Raw genomic sequence first — 2,461 nt, 5'->3', positions numbered from 1 at the left:
TCTTTCCTGCTTATGCAGGGGGTCGGACTCGATGATCTATTGAGGTCCCTTCCGACCCTAACATCTATGAATCTATGAATCTATTGGCATCCAAGCAGTTTTCCTGTTGCCAGTCTCAGCAAGGTTACTGAGGGGTAAGGAAGCCAAGGAAAAAGCCATGTGATCATATTAGGAACAAGAGGCTCAAGGTCCTGGTCCCAGATCCTCTAGTCATTGCAAAAGAATATCAGCTTTGATTTGACTCAAAAGAAAATTGTTGCTTGTCCCTAGGCCTTGTGGATGGATAGAAAACCTTTGGAAACCTTAGCCAAAGGTAACCAGTGCCTGCCTGAGTCTGAAGAGAGCCTGAACCAGTCACTCCAAGAAGGATGAACTTCCTTCTGCATCTTAACTCTGATACTTGATGCCAGTCCAAGAAGGGGTGGTGCTGCAGTGTGGGACAGGGCCAGTGGGCCATGCCAAAGGCCCCAGATGCCTTTCCTTCCTTCCTGGAATCTGAACAGCCCTCTTGCCCTCCTAGGCAGAGTTGAGATGGGCTGGCACAGGATAGCATCTCTGTGTGCGTGGGAAGTATCCCTGGCTGCGGAACTGCTTTGCAGATGAATAGAGGCAGGCCACAGTCCCTGGAGCTGTCAGTCTGGCACTCTTGGCCAGTATTAAGTCACTGAACAACATTTCAAAAGAAGAGAAAAAATAAACAGGAAAAAAGGGAAAAGAAGAAAGAAAGAGAGATGAGAAAGCATCTCGCCCGGTACGGCTGGCCTCCGGGCCCCAGGAGAGCTTCAACTACAGGGCTTCTCCTCCCGTTTCCATAGCAACACAATTTGGTGCTCTTTACAAAGCTTGTTTCCCCCGCTTTCCCTGGTTCATTTGATTTTGAGTTTTGAAATAAAAGTGTTTGACATGGCGTTTGTTTCGGGATCTTCAGTGTGGTGGTGGGCGGAGAAGGGAAGGGGGGCCGAAACTGTGTAGTGGTCCAAGGGTAGGAGATGAGCTGGAAAAATTCTCCCCTTTCTCCCCCTCAAGTCAGTGACCCTGAAACAAGTGGCATTTTCCAGGCTTCAGACAGTCACTTGATTAGGACACACTGGACTAACAGCAGCCCCATGAAGACTAAGGGGCAGCAGAGTTGTCTTGCTAGCTAAGACTGGGATGAGGAAAATGAGCTCTCAATGCCAGCCCTACCACTGACTTCCAGCATGACCTTGGGCAAACCTCTTTATGCCTGAGTGCCCCTGCTTTGAAGATGGAGAAATCGACCTTCCTTGGCCTGCATGGTCTAACTCTATGGGCTAAGACCAGCCTCTCTGTCTGTAAACATGTACCCTCCCAGTGCCACAGGCCCATCTTTCAGCTGAGTTTGCTACGTGATACTGTAGTACAAATAATAAAGCCTTAAGAATTTGGCCTGTTGACTTGCAAATGAGTAGGCATCTGCTCTTCCTGAAGAGGGCAAAATGCTGTGAGTAAGGAGCAAATGACACTGCACCAACAATATCGCCTGGAGACGAAAGATTAGGGCCTGCATTCGACTGGGCCTGGTCCAGAAACATCAGCCCACCATTCTGTGGGAGAACATCTTAGCTGAGGGCTGTAGCCAAGACCAGAGGGGCTAAAGGAGCTGCCACCAGAAAGCATCAATGCACACAAAGCTGTTGTGTTACAGATAGGGGATCAAATGCAGAATGCAAGCAAAGAAAATGAGGTGTAGTTTCAGACACAGTGAGCAGAATAACAGGGTGTCCAGGCTCTAAACAGGAAATCAGGGACCAGAATTCAAGCTGGTATGGCAACTTATGTACAACTTATGTGCTTCTAGTGTCTGGAAAGGAAAGGTGTCCATCACTACCCAAAGAGACTTACCTGCCTAATGCACAAAGACACAGGGCACTGGACAAGGGTAAGTTACTCATGGATGTTCACTTCCTGCTAGCTTCAAACTTCAAGACTGGGGACCCCACTGCCATCTCCTCCCACCCCAATGGACTGGCACAGGGGTTCAAGCCTGCCACAACTCATTACAGCACTTGACCTCAGAAAGCAAACTCAGACTTTGAATGGCATCTCAGGGGGTCCCAGTCCCATCACCATCTAGTAGCCTCATGCTGAGATACTTATGGTCCTGCTTGGCACTGCCTTGGTGCCACAGAGCAATCTAGCATTACGTAAGGTCAGAGCATTGCCTTGGGGCTCTGGGAAGCCTTTACACACGTTATTCTCCTCCCTCATCTCCTTTTCCATTGGTGGGAAGGCTTCTCTCTCTCTCCCCCCATCTCAGGTGTTAGAAAACCAGTAGCTGTAATGATTTGGTACCATATGCATCTTTTGTCTGTTTGCTGTGTAACCTGCCACCCAGTGTGTGCAGCACACCCCCTCCGTGCCTGCTCCACAGGTGATGGGGCTCTGTTACTGCTCTCAGCTAGAGCTGAAGCTGGAGCAGCTCATGTTTTCGACTCTAGAG

This window comes from Alligator sinensis, unplaced genomic scaffold (genome assembly GCF_000455745.1).
Source record: "Alligator sinensis unplaced genomic scaffold, ASM45574v1 scaffold1261_1, whole genome shotgun sequence".
Lineage (NCBI taxonomy): Eukaryota > Metazoa > Chordata > Crocodylia > Alligatoridae > Alligator > Alligator sinensis.
This window is presented reverse-complemented; position numbering follows the sequence as displayed.